This window comes from Dendrobium catenatum, unplaced genomic scaffold (genome assembly GCF_001605985.2).
Source record: "Dendrobium catenatum unplaced genomic scaffold, ASM160598v2 fragScaff_scaffold_740, whole genome shotgun sequence".
NCBI classification, from domain to species: domain Eukaryota; kingdom Viridiplantae; phylum Streptophyta; class Magnoliopsida; order Asparagales; family Orchidaceae; genus Dendrobium; species Dendrobium catenatum.
In genome coordinates, this window is record NW_021319202.1 from 975981 (window position 1) to 995910 (window position 19930).

The 19930-nt window shown below is 39.1% G+C and overlaps 1 pseudogene; it reads right to left on the reverse strand.

Moving 5' to 3' along the window:
* Positions 1-13498: 13498 nt before the first annotated feature.
* LOC110110247 overlaps positions 13499-19930 on the reverse strand; it is a 9007-nt pseudogene continuing 2575 nt past the window's right edge.

The window sequence follows — 19930 nt, forward strand, 5'->3', positions numbered from 1 at the left end:
GGCAAGCAGTGAAATAACTCTTCCAAGTCGCCATAGCCAAAGCATATTAAAGAAACTAAAAAACTAAAGCTCGAGGAGAAGAAGCTCCTTTAGCGATTCTTTCAAAACTCTTCTTCACGCGACACGCATCGGAAGCGAAGCATGTGAAGTTGCTAAATAGATTTTCCATAATCACTGCCAGCATAAAGTTAATAAAATTCGACGTCAACAATTAAATTGATTATAAAGACTATCAACTCAAGCTAAGAGGAAGAACCAAAAAAACTAATGATAAATGACACAATTATTAGATATAAATATAGAATCCTAATGTATCTATCTAAATAGTTTAATCAACATAACGATTTAAAAAGTATGATTAGTTAACAATTAAACACAGTAATTATCAGCTAGATATATGAGAACCCAAGGTCAATCATGGCTGGCTGACACCCTTCTGCATTTGCTTCAAAGCTGTAGCAGATTTTATGCATTCGTATTAGGAATACATATGTGGTTTACTGTTAATTAGAATTTAGAAAGTTCTTAGCTATTCTTGTAATTACTATTATATAACCTTTATCTATATAAAGGCTCTCGGTTTGTACAAATGACAAGATTAATAATAATATCATACTATCTGTTCTCTTTATCTTCTTTAGCATCTTGCAGTTCTTCATGGTATCAGAGCGGCTTCGATCCTGAGCCATGGCGGATTCGGCATCCTCACAACTTCAAGAAAGAAGCGGGAGCCAAGAGTCCGACGAAGCCACGATCTCGGCGAACTTAGTTCGTCGTATCTAATCTCCGTAATCTGGTATATGCGTCCTTAACTCCGGACAACTTCAGCATCTGGAAGTCACAAATCTTGAAGACGTTGCGGGCTAATGGATTTCTGAAATTTCTTGATTCTAAATCCCCACCGCCGTCTCAATTTGTGATAAATTCCTCTGGTGCATCGGTCTCTAATCCGGCGTACGCTCAGTAGTTACAGACGGATCAAAATCTCTCTGCCTCCATATGTTCGACAATTTCGACCTCAATTCTTCCGTATGTCATCTCTCTTGATTCTACGGCGGAGGTTTGGGCGGCGCTCGAAGCCAGATTTCAGGCGTCGAACAGATCGCGGGTGATACAGCTCAGAAATTCGCTTCACAATGTCTCGCTCAAGAACAACTCGATGACGGCGTATCTCTCGGAGATTAAGACCATCGTGGATCAAATCTCGGAGGCAGGATCTTCAGTCGATCCTGAAGATGTTATACACCACATCCTCAATGGGCTCCCACAGATCTACCAGTCTTTTAAGTCCTCAATCAGGACCTCAATCCTTCCTCTCACGCTTGAACAGATCTATCCTCTGTTACTGAGCGAAGAAATCAACTTAGCAGCTGATGCAGCTCGGTTCTCGTCTATTCAAGATCCTACGCTAGCACTGTTTAACCAAAGAGGAAGAGGCCGGCGACCTAAAGCCAAGAACTCATACAACCACTCGACCTCCAGCAAAACGTCAAATGTGGAGTCGTCTTCAACAATACCTCCGCAACGAGCAAACGCACTCTCTGCGGTATCTTGTCAAATTTGCTACAAGAAAGGACATTCGGCTCAAACATGTTGGCATCGTATGAATGCTCAATATGTGCCGTCCAGCAAGAATACAAATGCGGCGTTTCTTGCGAGCTCAGACTCACCGGACACCACCTGGTTCTTGGACTCAGGGGCTTCATCACATTTAACCAATTCATTGGAAAATATGTCCATAGCTCAGTCGTATCATGGTGCAGACAACGTCACGGTAGGAGACGACAATTCGGTGCCAATAGCGCACACAGGGTCTGGCATCTTACCGACCCCCAGCCGTAAGCTGCGCTTGTCACAACTCCTTCACACTCCATCCCTTAAATTCAATTTATTATCTATCTCTCAACTAACTAGAGACAATAATATCTCTATAATTTTTGACCCTAATGGTTTTATGTTGAAGGATCTTGCGACACAACAAATTTTACTCACAGGACCATGTAACGGAGGCTTGTACAAAATTCCACTTCACCAGCCACAGCTCAGTCCGCATGCATTTTCCGCTTCCAAGAATGAGGCTCAAGTCTGGCATCACAGACTTGGGCATCCTCATAAAAGAATTTTCGATTTCATTTCAAATAGTTATCCTGTATTACATATGAATAAACAAACTTCTGATTGTTCTTCGTGCATTGCCTCTAAGTGTCATAAGCTTGCGTTTGACAATTCTCTCAATCGTCAAACACAACCGTTGGCTATCATCCATTCGGATGTCTGGGGGCCTGCACCTACATCTTCTAATCAAGGATTTAGATTTTATGTTCTATTTGTGGATGATTTTTCTAGATATTCGTGGTTATTTCCAATTCAATACAAATCTGATGTTTTTCAAACGTTTGTTAATTTCAAGAACCACATTGAAAGGTTTACCTCGCATAAAATCAAGATTCTGAGGACAGATGGCGGATCAGAATATGTGAATTCTGAGTTCAAGAATTACCTAACTACTCATGGAATTGCACATCAGTTATCGTGTCCATATACTCCTGAACAAAATGGGCTGGCCGAAAGGAAGCATCGCCATATAATCGAAACAACTCGGACTTTGTTGCACACGGCAGCGGTACCTCATGTTTACTGGCCTGATGCGGTGCTTACTTCAATTTTTCTTATTAATAGGTTACCGTCAATAACTCTCAACAAGAAATCTCCGCTTGAACTTATGTTCAATAAGCAACCTAACTACTCAGGACTAAAAGTGTTCGGCTGTGAATGCTATCCGCTGCTTCCTAAGCACACGAGAACCAAACTTCATCCAAAATCCCAGAAATGTGTTTTTCTGGGATATTCGGATCAGTACAAGGGATATCGTTGCTTAAATATGTCATCAAACAAAATAACGGTATCAAGACATGTTCAATTTATTGAGACTTCTTTTCCATTCTCTGATAATATTTCCTCCTCTCAATGTTATCCTAATAATATATGTCCGTTTTTATTAACTCCTGTTTCTCTTAGCAATATGTCTAGATCTAATGCTCAATCGCATCCTAGTTTTACTACAGATCCTTGCAGTAAACAGCTACAGGTTGCAGAGGCTGCTCACGAGCGTCCGATACAGGTGCCCAGCTCCACCGAGGAAGTTCAAGTGATTAACAATCAATTTCAACCTCACCCAATGACCACAAGAAGTAAAACAGGGTCATTAAAACCCAAGGCTCGTATGAATTTACTTCACCATCACAATACGCTGGATGTTCCAATGGATCCGACCACTTTCACCGAGGCCTCGAAATCGATTCATTGGCGTAATGCAATGGCTGCTGAAATTATGGCGCTACAGAAACAAGGAACGTGGTCTCTAGTTGAACCTCCAGCCAATGCATCAATTCTCGGCAGTAAATGGACTTATAGAACAAAATTTCTTACAGATGGTTCGGTTGGCAAATACAAAGCAAGATTAGTTGCTCAAGGCAATAATCAAGAGTACGGTCTTGATTATACAGAAACGTTTAGTCCAGTAGTTAAACTGCCAACAATACGCGTTATGCTGGCGGTAGCTCTATACAATAACTGGAATGTGCAACAACTGGACGTGGCTAATGCATTCTTACATGGCAATCTAACGGAAACCATCTACATTAGACAACCAAAAGGCTTTGAGGATCAGTCAAAACCGAATTTTGTTTGTCGCCTCAACAAAGCGATTTATGGGCTTAAACAAGCACCTCGCCAGTGGTATAACACGTTCACATCTTTTCTCATTACGCTTGGTTTTACTCATAGTCAAGCGGATCCTTCTCTCCTTCTATACACGAGCAAACAAGTAAAAATTTTCTTACTCATTTACGTCGACGATATATTAATTACCGGCAATGACAATACTCTTATCTCCTCTATTCTTAACAAACTTAACTCATCTTTTGCTATGAAACATCTAGGTGAAGTTCATGACTTCCTTGGCATTAATATTTCGAAATCTGATTCTTCTTATTTTTTGTCTCAGGCTACTTATTTTTTGTCCTTGGCATTAATATTTCGAAATCTGATTCTTCTTAAACGTCTATTAAGATATATTAAAGGATCTATCCATTTTGGTCTGCCTATTACAAAAACTGATCTCGTTCTAAAATCTTTTTCAGATGCAGATTGGGCAGGAGATCCGGTCACTAGGAAATCTACCACAGGATTCTGCTCATTTCTTGGTAGCTCCCTCATATCGTGGACGGTCAAGAAACAGCGCACGGTCTCAAGATCCTCGACGGAATCAGAATTTCGTGCGCTAGCTGCTCTTACATCGGATATTATATGGCTTAGAAGACTATTGACTGATTTCGGCATATCACAAAATTACTCTACAAGTTTATTTTGTGACAACATGTTTGCAATAGCCCTTGCTAACAATCCCGTTTTTCACTCAAGAACAAAGCACATAGAAATTGATCAAAAATTTCTACGAGATCATATTCTTCAAAACAATATCAATCTGCATCCTATAAGTACGATCGATCAAGTGGCGGACATTTTCACCAAGCCTTTGTCTACTCCACGTTTCCATCAACTTCGTCTCAAATTGACGATCATTCAAGATCCATCAATTTGAGGGGGCATATTAGGAATACATATGTGGTTTACTGTTAATTAGAATTTAGAAAGTTCTTAGGTATTCTTGTAATTACTATTACATAACCTTTATCTATATAAAGGCTCCCGGTCTGTACAAATGACAAGATTAATAATAATATCATACTATCTGTTCTCTTTATCTTCTTTAGCATCTTGCAGTTCTTCAATTCGCCACTGTTCATTTGGTATGGTCCATTTGTATTAATCTTAATAATTTTTCAAACAAAATCAAATTAATTTAATACTTAATTTTTTAAGAAAAAAATTAATTAAATTGCTCTTCAGCTACTGAATTTATTTTAAACTTAGTGTAATACATAAAAAAATTAAATATTTTTAAGGCTCGTATTTGTCAGAACTTAATTAGAATATAATTTTACTATTTTATAAAAATAATCGCACGAAAAACTAAAAAGTTTCTAGCCAATCTTTTCTCTTCTTTAGAAATCCATGGAGCGATGCTTTTCTTGCAATAAGAATACCTATTTTGCAACAAATATATCAAAGTAATTTAAAATAATTATTAAATAGTTAACAAATTGCTAAATCAATGGCAAAATACGAAAAAAAAATAAATCATTTAGCAGCTATTTTTATTTTACAAAACAATTTTTGTATTGAAAAAAATAATTTAAAGAGATATCTTATCTGCTGAGCTAAATTTTACTAAAAATATCATCACTCAAATTTTGTTGAGTTCTTGAATCAATTCTATAAAGATGGGTTATAATTTTATAGATTATTGAAAAATATGACAAATTACTATATTTTATTAAAAATATTTGAAGTTTGTTAAGATCCATGAGATCAACATTCCAAGAACAAACGAACAAAAATAATTATTTTTTGTTTCGTTTTTTATCTTAAATTATGATTTTGTTTTAATGTGATGATAATTACTAAATAATTATCTTTAATTACATTTAAAAACAAATAAAAATCATATTCCATGAAAAAATGTGACTGAAAATTAAAATAATGAATTTCTTTTTCAAATTTTTAAGAAAATGTATAATTTGTAACCGATCTATTTAAAAATAATGATAACGGCTAAATTTAATAGAGTTCCGATATAATTATAATTGTCGCGTCCTGGAGTATTCGCGGCGGTAGAGAAATATAAAGTTTATCGTCTTAGCGTTGTACGAAAATCCGACACGCAATCAGATAAGAGAGAGGGTTTAGCATTATGAGACACCAAGATTTTTACGTGGAAAGCCCCTGAAAAAAGAGGGAAAACCCACGGGGCCTAGCCCAATTTGAACGAATCCACTAGTATTTGCAGTCGATTACACCATTCGTTGGACATTTGGAGGGCTCTATTTATTGTTTTTCTGTAGTGGCATAGCCCGTAAATAGTTGTGAGATCAGGGGCGAATTGGGAGTGGTTTGAATGGACGGCCGATATCGAATCCTTTGATCATACACCATTCGTTGGACATTTAGAGGCCTTAATGATGTCTGAATTTGGCGATCTTGGGCTCGTTGGATTCGTCTCGTCGAGACGATCGATTCGAGTATAAGATCGTTAAAATCGGAGATCGTTTGGTAACTCAAATTGCGGTTTGAACCTTCCAACAGCGCTTCGGGTCTTTGATTCAGACCCATTTGGGCTCGGATTGGGTCGAATTTGGTGTCGTTGGATTTGTATTTCCGAGAAGATCCATGAGATCAACATTCCAAGAACAAACGAACAAAAATAATTATTTTTTGTTTCGTTTTTTATCTTAAATTATGATTTTGCTTTTAATGTGATGATAATTACTAAATAATTATCTTTAATTACATTTAAAAACAAATAAAATCACATTCCCGGAAAAAATGTGACTGAAAATAAAAATAATGAATTTCTTTTTCAAAATTTTAAGAAAATGTATAATTTGTAACCAATCTATTTAAAAATAATGATAACTACTAAATTTAATAGAGAGTTCCGATATAATTATAATAACTCACAAACATGAACAAAAAACCTCAATCTAATTTTGAGATTTTTTTTTGAAATAGATCTAAATTTATGCTTGAGCTCCACGCGAAGAATCTTGTTCAGCGATTCTTTCAAAACTCTTCTTCATGCGAAGCACGGGAAGCCGAACAAGAAAGGGTGGAGTAGCAAAGCGGGATATAAACAGATTGAGTGCAGCACAAAATTCATTCGAAAAGGCGCGAAATCAAACATAGCAGATTAATTTAAATTAAGAAAATAATGGTGAGGATGGCTTAGGGGCAAAATCACAAGCCACATTTTAATTTGCATGGGAGGTGAAGAAATCTCAAGTTTTAATGTTTGTGGAATATTTGAATGAGCCTCTTCAAGATCGTGAAACTAGAGGCTGGCTTTTCTTTTGCTGCGATAAGCTAGATATTCTAGACAGCCAAGAGAACCATTAGACATACTAAACGGTACTAAACATTACAATATACTATAAAGAAACTATTAGGAGTGCTTTTAATCTTACCTAATGGTGTTGTTGGTTCTCATGTGAATCTAGTGCAGAATGGGCCTGTTCTGCCACATCTTCTTCACCAGATTCTTGTTGATCCAGAAAGTCTTGAACGGAGGTTAAATTGAAGTGGCGAAAAAGGAACGACAGTGCGAAGGGTTGACGGCAAGATTTACGGCATTTAGCGAAAGAAGAACGCAAGGAGAAAAGGATACTTACCTTCACGACGACTGACGAGCTCCCGTCGTGCCTTCATATTTCACAGGAAAACCAGACGAAGAAAACTCCTTACCTACTCGTTTAAAACTCTTCTTCATGCGAAGCCAAATAAGAAATGGGAGTGGGCAGCAGGGTGCATGATCCAAAGAGTCACACAATCGTATGGTTAGAGGCTTCCAGCTGGGATCGAGCTGCATAGGGGAGTGCGAAGGCATAAAGCGATGTGGTCGCGCATGGGATTGGAAGTGTAAGTGCAGGAACTCTGGGTGGCCTAGTTCTGGTGAACTAATGTAGGTAATGGATGCCGAACACCTGCAAGCAATAGAGAAAACAGAGGGACGAGCAAGATAGAACTCCAATTCACGGTGGAGTTGAGTGTATTGATTCTTCAAAATGAAAAGCTACATTACCTGATAACATCTCTGGCTATTATATGCCAGTCTTTTACTACTAAAAGGTAAACAAAAAAAAAAGGAGTGTTGTACTATATAACTAACTAAAGCTAAATAAGTAGTGGCACCTGAATTCAACTAACAGAATAAGCAGGGATATTCTAATGAGGGATAAAATACTTCTTGGAACCGGATAAACAGAGGATGCTCCGCATCATTCGCCCCCGCTAGAAAGAAAATATGTGCTAGCAGATTGTTGTTGGTTCTCAAGGTCATCTGGAGGATGATAGGTGTAAATATCTTTGACATTGAAAGTGTGCGACGTGTTAAACTCCTCCGGCAAATCAACGACATATGCGTTATCGTTAATTTTACGGACAATAGGAAACGGCCCCCATTTCTTCTTGCCCAACTTTGAGTACTCGCCTATGGGAAGTCGTTCACATTTTAATCTCACAAGCACCAAATCTCCTGCTTTAAAAAGCTTCTCCCGTCGATGACTATCTGCTTCCGTTTTGTATTTAGCATTGGCTGCTTGCAGTTTTAGGCGAATAGTTGATAAGAACTCAGTATAGTTCTCCACCAAGGTGGCGGCGGACTTGCTCTTGCAGTTCGGCAACACTATAACATCAAGAACAGTATTGGGTACTTTAGTATAGACTATACTAAATGGGCACATACCAGTGGATCGGTTGGTCATTGAATTAAACGCAAATTCAGCTTGACCGAGGAGCTCATCCCATAGCTTAGGACTGTCTTGAACCAGGCAACGTAGTAGATTTCCCAAAGTACGATTGACCACTTCTGTTTGGCCATCGGTTTGCGGATGATAGGACGAACTGAGCTGAATTTGTGTATGCAACCTTTTCCAAAGTTCACGCCAAAAATGGCTGATGAATTTAACATCCCTATCCGACGTAAGACTGCGTGGAATACCATGTAGGCGTACGATCTCTTTTAAAAAAATCTTGGTAATGTTGAGAGCATCAAACGTTTTTTTGCACGTAATGAAATGAGCCATCTTGGAGAACCGATCAACGACTACCATAATCGAATCATTGACATGTTTGGTTCTCGGTAAGCCTAGAATGAAGTCAGAGGCTTAAATCTTCCCATATGGATTCCGACACGGGCAGGGGCTGGTATAAGCCAGTGTTTTGGCCTCCACCTTTGTAAGATTGGCATATCGAGCATCTTTCCACGAACTTTGAGACATCCCGCCGTAAATGAGGCCAGAAGAAACGTTGTTGGAGTTGCACGATCGTGTTGTCCCTGCCCATATGCGCAGACAGACCACCTGCGTGAATTTCCTTAATAAAATGTTTCCTCCAAGATGAAGATGGCACGCAGAGTAAATGCCCTTTGAAAAGAAACCCATGCCGGATAGAGTAGTCAGCTGCCGGTTCTTGTTTGCTACATTTAGCCCAGTGATCTTTAAAATATTCATCTTCCGGATACAGTTCTGTCAGGCAAGCCAAACCAGAGAATTCAAATTGCAGCCGTGTGATTAACATAGCCCTTCGGCTCAACGCATCCGCAACAGTGTTCTGTGCCCCGCTTTTATGCTGTAATACAAAGCTGAATTGCTGTAGGAAGATAACCCAACGAGCGTGCATTCGGCTAATGTTTTTTTGTGAATTGATGTATTGCAAGGCTTTGTGGTCACTACATAGTACAAAATCTTGATGTAATAAATAGTGCTCCCATTGTTTTAAAGCTCTCACTATGGCGTACAGCTCCTGTTCGTAAACCGTCCATTTTTGTCGAGATGGACTTAATTTTTCACTAAAAAATTCCACCGGTTTTCTATCTTGAGATAATACCGCTCCAATGCCCACCATGGATGCATCGGTATCAACCGTGAATGGTTTACTAAAATCGGGTAGAACCAAAACTGGAGCTGAAGTTAAAGCCAATTTAATGGCCTTAAAACTCTGTTGTTGTTCCTCTGCCCAGGAGAACTGCGGCTGTTTCAGGATATTGGTGATTGGAGCCATTATGCTGCTAAATCCACGAATGAACTTCCGATAAAAATTTGCTTAACCGTGAAAGCTTCGGATGTCAGTCAAACAGCGGGGAATCGACCAGTTCTCTATTGCTTCTACTTTCCTGGGATCAACTCTTATTCCCTCTGCGGAAATTAAGAATCCGAGAAAACCCACATGCTTGGTAGCAAACTTGCATTTGGACAGATTCAAAAATAACATATTCTTCCTTAGAGTCTCGAGCAAGCTCCTGCTGGAAATGTTCCTCACGGGTTGCACTGTATACTAGTATGTCATCGAAGTAGACTACGCAGCATATGTTAAGGAATGGCTTAAGCACTTCATTCATCAGTCTCATAAAAGTGGCTGGTGCATTGCACAACCCAAAAGGCATAACTTTCCACTCGTAGAGTCCTTGACGAGTTTTAAAAGCTGTCTTCCACTCATCCCCACTTCGGATTCTGATCTGGTGGTACCCGCTGCGTAAATCCAATTTTGAAAATATGATTGCTCCGGATAGTCTATCTAACATGTCTTCGATTCTCGGCATAGGAAAACGAAACTTCACTGTAATTCGGTTGATAAATCTACTGTCCATGCACATCCTCCAAGTACCGTCCTTTTTAGGTACCAACAATGCCGGCACCACATAGGGGCTCACACTAGGTTGATTCAAATTCTTTGTCAGCAGCTCATCCACAATTTGTTGAAGTACCTGGTGTTCACTTGGGCTCATTTTGTAATACGATAGATTGGGCAATGTTGCTCCCGGTATTAGCTCAATTTGATGCTGTATTGCCCTCATGGGATGTAGTTCGTCCGGTAGTTCTTGTGGGCACAGATCCGCATATTGCTGTAACAGCAACTGAACTTCTGGAGATGCAGTCACTATATCAGTGTCACGGTTTGGTTCTTGCACAACCAAAGACAACATGCAATTGGATTCTCACCATACATTGAGTAGAGCCTTTTCTGTGACTATGGATAAAGCGGTTTTTGGACTTGCTTTACTCACTTCGGTTTCAGCCGAGCGTGGAAGTAGCCGTAATTTTCTTCCCTTCCAATCGAATGCATAGGTGTTAGCCCGACAATCATAAATAGATCCTACGTCAAACTGCCACGGGCGTCCGAGAATAAGATGACATACATCCATCTCGATCACGTCACACAATACTTCGCCTGCGTAGTGACGACCAATAGAGAATGCTACTTTACACAATTCGGTCACTGAAATTTCCACACCCTTTCTAACCCAACTAATTTTGTAAGGGTTCGGATTTTTGGAAGTTTTCAACAGCAAGGACTGCACCACCGCACGGGATATCACATTTTCCGTACACCCACTGTCAACTAACAGATCACAGACTTTTCCTTGAATTGTGCACTTAGTTTTAAAAAGAGCATTCCGCTGTGAATTAGGCATTTGTCTCGGAGCTAGGAGCAGTTTCTGTATCACACACATCACAGGTTCGCCTTCATCACCCACGACATCCTCTGGCTCTTCATCCACTGCACACTCCTGAATGTCTGCATCGTCATCTTCGTCGCCTTCCATTAATTGAAGTTGAGGTCCAGTCGGACATTCATTTGATTTATGACCCTGTTGGAAACATCGAAAGCACTTGATGTTAGGATTTCTAGCATAAGGGTTCTCTCTTACCAGAGCTTTGTGTCTCTGAAGTTGTTTAGTTTCTCCCCCTTTTGAACTAATTGCCGCTTGCGGACTGGAGCTAGCAGAAGCAGTTGTGGACTTGCTGTACTGACCCGGCTGCACTATAGTTGCCTTGCCGCCGTCAGTGGAGGAGTAGAACATACGACGGTGAGATCGACTAGCTTGGTGCTTGCTCATCTGCATTTCTACCTTGAGAGCATAGTTGACGGCTTGCGACAATGACCAAATGGCATTTAATTCAACCTTATCTTGAATTGCTTCCCGTAATCCTCCAATATACCGGGCCACCAACTTGTTAGCTGATTCCCTCAGGTTATTTCGAGCACTGAGCCGGTGAAACTCCTCGGTATACTTATTCACGGTCCTCGCTCGTTGAGTGCAATGCTGGTATTGCACATATAGCATTTGTTCGAAATCAATTGGTAAAAACTGGCTGCGAAGGACTTGTTTCATACGAAACCAGCTTCTGACCGATCCCTTGCCTTCACGCCTCCGGGATTGGATAGTCTGCTGCCACCAAGCGCTTTTACCTCCTTTGAGTCTACAAGCCACGTATTTGACTTGTCTCTCCGTCTCAATCTCCATGTACTCAAAAAAAGTCTCAACAGACCATTCCCAATCCAAATAGCTTCAATGTGCAGCTTACCTTCAAAAAATGGAATGTCTAATTTGACACGAAATTCGCTGTGGTGTCTTCCCCTCTCGATTGGCCGCCTCCTTCGAATCAACTCCGGCTCCTCGTCCGAATCCGATACTTCCAACTGATTGAATGCACCAACCTCTTCCTCTGAATTGGACATTATTCGTGGTGCCGTTTCTCTCAAACGCTGCCTGTCTGTCAAGAACCCGCGTCTAGCTGCCGGTGTGGTTGCCGGCAATGTCGCCCGAATGTCTTGGTTCCTATCCAGGCGCGCGTTGATCTGCCTCAACTCTCGACGCATTTCTCCGAAAAAGATTTGCATCTCCGCTGCTATCGACTCCGTTCGAGTCACTAGACTCCGATGCCCTTCCCAAAGAGCTTCCAGGCTGAAATCTTCACCAGTGGCCAACCGTTTGCTGCCCTCCGCCATCCTCGCTCTGATACCAGATGATGTCGAACACCTGCAAACAATAGAGAAAACAGAGGGACGAGCAAGATAGAACTCCAATTCACGGTGGAGTTGAGTGTATTGATTCTTCAAAATGAAAAGCTACCTTCCCTGATAACATCTCTGGCTATTATATGCCAGTCTTTTACTACTAAAAGGTAAACATAAAAAAAAGGAGTGTTGTACTATATAACTAACTAAAGCTAAATAAGTAGTGGCACCTGAATTCAACTAACAGAATAAGCAGGGATATTCTAATGAGGGATAAAATACTTCCTGGAACCGGATAAACAGAGGATGCTCCGCATCAGTAATCTTTAAAAATATATTTCATTTATCAATTCTTTATCTTCTACAACACAATATATAAAATACTAATAGAAACTTCTAGAATTCTCTAGAAATTAGGTACAAAATAATTATGATATTCCTAAGGGATTCAATTATTATGATGCACCGCATCACAAAGATTTCCACCTGTAAACAATAATAAATACTAGTATAATCATTTTAACTGAGTTAGGCTCCGTGGGGTTTCCCATTTATATGATTTATTGGTGTCTCTTATATCTCTTGCACCCCTCTTTCTCTTACATGTCTATGTGTTGAATCTTCATATAAAACTTCGATGCTAAACTATGTCTCTCTACTGCCATGAATGTTCCATGGCACAACATATATATTATTTTTAAAGAAAAATAAAAAGTGAAATAAAATAAAATAAAAAGAAAACTAAAAATTTAAAAGGTTGCGGCCACACATCATTACTAACTATACTTATTTTAAATATAAAAAATTTATGTTGATATTAATTTTAATAATATAAATTATGGTTAGTTAGGAGCTTTTGATATCGATTAAGAGGTCTTGAATTTGAGTCTTATATATATAATGTGTGTGAGATTATCTTAATAACCTAAATGTCTAAGATGAAAAATAAAAAATAATATAAATTATTAATATATTTTTTTATAAAATTGTCCAAGGGTGAGATAAATATAATAATCGGTAAACAAAAATTTGTAAATCAACGGATGCGACATGAATAAATAATAATCGGACTATCGGAGAGATGCATGCCCAATATTTGCGTCCGGTGCGGAGGAAGGGCGGCGGTCATCATCGTAATTCATAACGCCGTGGAGAACAAGGTGGTGCTGGAAGAAACCTTTTCGAAAGACGTTGACACATACGAATGCACGAAATCTTCAAATTCCGCAATTCTAGAAGTCCCCGTCGGCGAGCGGCGGGCTTGGAAGCTCCGGCACTCCTGACGGATCCTCGTCCCCAAAAAACCTCACAACATCCCTCATGGCCGGTCGGGCTGCCGGCTCCGGATGAGAGCATAGCAAACCAACCCTGAAAGCCACCTCAACCTCACCGTTGTTGAACTCCCCGGCAAGACGGGGGTCCACTGCTTCCCGCCACTTTCCCGCCATAAACTTCTCCCAAACGAAATCCACCAATACCATCTCTTCCGGCTGCGCCTTGAGCTCTATCGGTCGCCGCCCGCATACCACTTCAAGCACCAGCGCTCCGAAGGCGAAGACATCGGTGGCAGTTGTGGCCTTCCCTGTTCGCGTCAGCTCCGGCGCTAGGTAACCAAGCGTTCCAACCACTCGCGTCGTGCTCGGGTTCGCCCCGTGCTCGTAGAGCTTGGAAAGGCCAAAGTCACCGAGTCGGCCATTGAGTTCGCTATCAAGGAGGACGTTGCTGGCCTTAACGTCGCGGTGGAGGACGACGCTCTCCCATTCCTCGTGGAGATAGAGCAGCGCCGACGCAACGCTGCGAATGACGCGGAAGCGAATCGGCCACGGCAGTAGCGGCATTGTCTCATCGCCGTTAAATAGATATTTGTCGAGGCTTCCGTTGGGCATATAGTCGTAGACTAAGAGGAGGTCTTCCCGGCGCCGACACCAGCCCTTCATCCCGACAAGGTGGCGATGGCAAAGCCGGCCGATGCTTTCGATCTCCGCCAGGAATTCGCGCAACCCTTGTTTGGATTCGTGGGAGACTCGCTTCACTGCGACCTCTACTTTCGTCCCGGGAAGAACTCCTCTGTAAACTTTGCCGAACCCGCCCTGTCCTAGAAGCTCTTTATCCCTGAAACCCCTGGTGGCTTGCTTGAGCTCCTTGTAGGAAAAACGATGGGGGCCGGTAACGAGCTCCCAGTCCTCGATGACCTCAGTGGTTTTTATCTTGTAGATACGGTAGCCGGCTGTGGCGAGGGCTGCGATGAGGAAAACCAGAGCGGAAACAGGGCCGGCGATAAGAAAGGCGTAGTTTTTCTTCTTTGGCTTGGGGAGTGATGGAAGAGAGGAGAGATCTAGCGACTTGGCTACCCCGTTCATCTTGAAGTTCCAGCCAAACAAATAATGGGAACTCGCGAGCACACATGTCGACGCCGAGAAACCAACATACATCTCATTAAGAAGAATCGGGGACAAATCAACGGCGTAAGAAAGAATCGGATTAGCGGGTTTGGTTGAATTTTTTGCGAGCCATACGTCGAGCACCCTGCGTGCGGAATCGTAGTCAATCCAAGCTTGAATTGTGTCACCGCTTTTGAGATTCAAGGAGGCGGGAACGGACTTATTAGAGACTAGGTTGTTGAGATCGATCCCGACGTGGTTGTCGTTGATATCCCCGAACTCGAAGTCCTGTACGGTGTCAAATTCGACGGCGAATATGTGGTTGGAGGGGTTGCCCATGTTTTTGGTGTTGAGGAGGCCAAGGTACTGGCTGGAGAGGGCGTCAGGGATGGAACTGGAATTAGCGATTGTGAAGGCAATGCCATGGCCACCGAGCTTAGCATATTCCGATACGATGGCGAAGGCGAAGGTGGTGGAGAAGGAGAAGAGGGAGCCGTCAGTGGAGTTCTTGAAACGGATGGGAACGGAGTAGAATGCGTGGCCAAGAAGACGGTGAACATCGCTAGTGAGCCGGAGGATGCCGCTGTTCTCGACCTCCGCGACGCCGCTGAGGGTTATGTTGTTGTTACTGTTATTGTTGCTTTGCGCGAGTGAAGCCGCAGAATTGGAACTCTCGCGGTGCGCCTGCTGAGGAGGAGTGAGATGGAGAATAGAAAGAGGGCAAGAACGTTTTAGGACATTATTAAAAGAAAAAGAAATTGTTGCTTTTCTTGTATGGGATGGCTCAGTTTGTAGGAACAGTCGCGGAGCTACGAGCCTACATATAGAAGAAAAATTTATTTATTATTTTTATTGAAAAATTATAAAATTAATCCCATTAATTTTTTAGGTTTTTTAGTTTATAATTTTAATTCCATATAAAAAAATTAAGATATCCGTTATCAAATTTATTCTTCACTTAAATTTTTTGGCTCCCCCACATTTTATAAGGCATCTCCATTAAAAATTTAATTTTCACTAGGAAATATAGTAAATACCCAAAATACAATAAGTTGTCTTTAATTAAACCCATTTTTAGGAAAAAAAGAGTATTATGTGTATTTACTTTTCATATTTTATTTTATATTTATTTTTTAATCATATTTAATATTTATTAATTTTTAGAATTTAAGGCATACTATAATTTTTTAAAACAATTAATTTGCTCGAAAATTAGTTGAATATATAAATCTCCAAAATCATAATTTATAAATAAAATGAAAATTATATTACATAACAATAATAAAATGAAAAAAATGCACCGCAACTAATTTTAGATTAGTTTTGTATTCTTAAAATTTAATTATGTAAAAAATATTTTTTTAATTCTAAAAATATGTATATAAATAAATTCTGATTAATTGTATTAAGTTTTTACATTTACCATTAACCTCAAACCAGATAACAGATGAATTGACTCATAGCTAAGTTCAATGCAAAGAGAGTTAAAAATATAATGTCAGTTGAAGCGTTGGCCGTACGGCATATGATTGTTACCGTTCAGCTGCGGATGGTCTAAGAGATCTAAATGACTATTATTGCAGGAAGTTGGTATAGCGGATAGGTGTGGCCTTTGTAAAATCGAGAAATTCATTGTCTAGATGAAGTATGACGTAACGATCTTCTAGATTTAGAGTAGAGGAAAGCTAAAAGAGGAAGTCAGTCAAACGATTAAGATTTAGGAGGAAGGATGACAAAATAATTTTGATGACTTAATAGTTATTACCTCATTCAGCTTAATGCTAAGAGCTTGTTTCAGAAATGTTGGTTTTAAGAATTGTCAGTGCTTAGATTTTTAAAATTTTATATTCTACACTTTTGGGATGACAGAGACTATAAAAAATTTAGTTAATTTAGTTTGGGAGATGCTGACTCTTCTTCACAGCTGATCCTATGATTATTGGGTTGTATATTAGTTTAACATTTTAGTTTAACATTTTAGTATTATATAAAAATATCGTACATTTAATGTTAAGATAGATCTTAAAAGAAAAAAAAAATAGTGCTTATGTAGATAACATGCATTAGTCTTATAAATGATTTGTGCATTGATGATCGTGGCAAAGACGGCAACAAAGTTGACAAATATCAATGGCTGTGTCGACAACGAGTTTATCTTTACAGACATTGAGATGCATTAACATTATTGGACATGTATTTGTATATGTGTTGATGTTGTGCATCAGTTCGTTTAAAGTATGAAGTACATTGATGTTAATATAGATGAATCTCACAGGAGATAATTGTTGGGTGATGGTGATCGATAGACTGTAGCAAAGCAATGATGGCCAGTAAATCATACGCGGGAGACACTGGTCATAAAACTATTGCCAAACAATTATAGTTGGATAATGGTGGTCAAGTGACAAAAGTCGCGTAAAGATAGTCGGGTGACAATGAAATAGGCTATGGTGGTTTGATGTAGTTGGTTGCTAGTAGTGATGATCGGCATAAAATTTGGATGGAGCTCTAGTGTTCTTCAAATCTTCAAGCTTTCTCCAATTTTAAGTTAGGTTCCAAGCTAAGAGCTTCATTCAAGTGAACAACATGAGTTTATTTATAATTTTCTGAATTGAGAATTTAATAATTTTAGCCAAATTCTCAAAAGTATTCAATCATAAGGACTATGTCAATTCCCTCAATGATCTTAAAGTTAAATATCTTAATGATATTAAATTTTAGCGATCTCTCATTGAGACTGTCTTCTTGATTATAAGCATACGATAATTAGAGATCATTTGATCTTTCAATTGATCTCAAAATCTCCGGCTCATTGGATTCTCTCATTGAGACAATCATCTTAACTATAAGCATATGATAATTAGAGATCATTTGACTCTTCAATTGATGTCATAAAATTTTCAACTATAATTCAAGTACTTGATTCAGGCTCATTTAAAGCCTAATTAGATCACTTTTGTGTCATTGGATTTATCTCATATATACATTCAACTCAATTATAAGCTTGCTTAATTGAGAGTTCAAATGCTCCTAAATTTAATTCAAAAGCTTCTAACTCATGATATTATATTGAGATTCATGTTTGTTCTTATTATTTATCGGTGTAGAATATGATTGTGTCGATCAATCAAATTGTACTATTGCCTCATACCTCGCATCAATTTCTGGTGCAAACTGGGGGGTTCCCTCCTTCTTGGGTTCGGGTGTTTTGCATCTTTTTTTTTTTTGTTGTAAAGTTCCCTAGTGTTGTGTACCCGAGTGCCCCGGTACTATGTAGCTAAGTACCCAGACGTTGCAAAGTTTTTTGGGAGAAAAGACATAGTGGAGCACTACAACACTCTAAATTTAGCTTCATAGCGCTATTTGGTAGACTGGAGACAGAGCGTTGAGCCTTACGGCGCTCCAAAATGACTTTGTAGTGTTTCAAGGTGGATTGAACATTTTTTTTCTAGTTTTTCTCAAGGGTGGCGTCCCTTGGTGGTGTATACATTATTTCCCTTTTGTTTAGTGTTTCTGAACGATATAAGAAAGAAATGAAGCAAAATAGTTAGAGTGAGAGAGAAGAGAGCTATGTACTTATTTCTCCAAATTTTCATAATGAATTTCTTGTTCTAGTGTACCTCCATGTTTCTTGATTTTAGATTTTTTTCACGTTAAATCCTTGTGTCATTTACTTTCCACCGCATTCTATTTTTTCTTATTTATTTTGTTTTGTGGTTTACTTCCCCATCCCCAACACATATCGATTCTTTGGTGACTTATCATTTGTATCATGTTTTTTATTATCAAATTCTTTGAGACTAAAAATAAATTGAATGATTTAAATATTTGAGATTCAAAATTAAATTAATAAAAAAAAATTATAAGATAGATATAGATTTGGACCTCCCCTCAAGGTCATATATAATTTCACTCTCTCTTCAAGTGGATGTCGGTGGTTTGTATGGAGTTTTTTTTATCATCTTGATTTATTACAGTGCACAAGATGATGTTGATGTTATTTTAATTTCAGCTTCTCGTGAAAAAAAATGTATACATGAACCTTATGTAGAATTTTGCTATGTAAATGCAATGACATTATATATGAATTTTAAATATTTGTATTAACTCGATGCTTGTTTTACATTTGAAATGAACTTGTCCCCTAGATAAGACTATGTTGTTTATGCATCTTTTAGATATGCTTTAATATATTGGCCCCGATTAGATCAACTATATTAGAGAAATTAATCACTTTTATAACATTTATTCTTTTGAGTTTTTTAAATAATCAAAGAAGTGCATATCTTTTAAGGCTTTAAACCTTATATTATTTTGATGTACATGTGCCTTTTGAGCTTTTAACTTGTTAAGGTCTTTGTATACATGTGCCTTTTGAGGCATTTTAGCATGCTAAGGTCTTTTATTACTTGTGCCTTATGAGGCTTTTTATCCTTCAAATTTTTTGAATTAGTGACGACCCTTTCGACAACTTGTTCTCATGGAGTCTTTCTAGTGAGGAACTTATCCATTACTAGCATTTCTTTGAGGCTACCTAATAGGTGAGCCTTCTTGTAACTTTTTATTAAAGCGTTGCTTTGTATTGAAAAGGATGAGAAAATCCACAACAGATGTTTAACCTATCAGAGGCAATTTGTTATAGCATTGCTCTATGACATTAACATGTATAGAAGATGCCGAGATAATCCACAAATGATGTATGACCTATACGAGATTATTTATCATAGTATTGCTCAATGACGCTAACCTTATTATACCTATATATGCCTTTTGACACAATGTATTGAAAAGGATGAGAAATATCTTAGTCAGACGAAGATGGTCGGAAGGACTATAGATGGTAGGCGACGGAGATCAGAAGAATCATTATCTGGCTACGGAGATCGAAAAGATCATAGTCGGCAGGCGATTGTGGTCAGAAAGACCATTGTTGGCAATATATATAGGTTAAAAGGAACATTGTCGGTGGGTGACAGTGGTCAGAAAGATCGCAGTTGGACAACGGATGTCGAGAAGATTGTAGTCAGGCGAAGGTGAGATCAGAAGGAAATTCGATGATAATAGGTGGCAAGTTGTAAGTCCGACGATAATTGGTTGTTAGACAGAAGTCCAGTGACAGTCAGTGACTGGTC